We start from the raw sequence: 521 nt of genomic DNA on the forward strand, positions 1-521 counted from the left end.
CTTATTGAGGATGAATTAGCAAGTTAAAAGGTAAATCGGATGTTAACTGGGACAAAGTGAGACATTTTGGATTCCGAGGAGATAAGTGGAGAATTTTAAATTAAAATAATATTTTTTAATAAAATAATATTAAAATATTAATATTTAACTGTTATTAAAATTAGTCATGAAAAAGGATTATATGACTAATCTAAGTAGGGGAAAAGAAGTAAGAAAGAATTTTAAGGAAAAATGGCGTTAGTGGGACCCATGTACTTTTATTAAATAAAGCTAGCACAGGTAACTATATATTTAAATATTATAGTGATACCTTGGTGAAGTGAAAATTTTATATTTTCTTTGTACACATGTAAAGGAAGGAAGATTGAAGAAAATTGGAGTTTAAAACATGTTGGAAGGACCAAATTGTAACGGATGAAAGTTTGGAGGGTTAAATGGTAAATAAGAAAAAGTTACTATTACATGCAAATTATTGCATGCAAAAAGGAAGAAGTTAGTGGAAACATGTGAGACCCCACCAT

Source organism: Theobroma umbraticum, unplaced genomic scaffold, assembly GCF_002168275.2.
Source record: "Theobroma umbraticum cultivar Fairchild unplaced genomic scaffold, ASM216827v3 scaffold_239.1, whole genome shotgun sequence".
In the NCBI taxonomy this organism is placed as follows: Eukaryota; Viridiplantae; Streptophyta; class Magnoliopsida; order Malvales; family Malvaceae; genus Theobroma; species Theobroma umbraticum.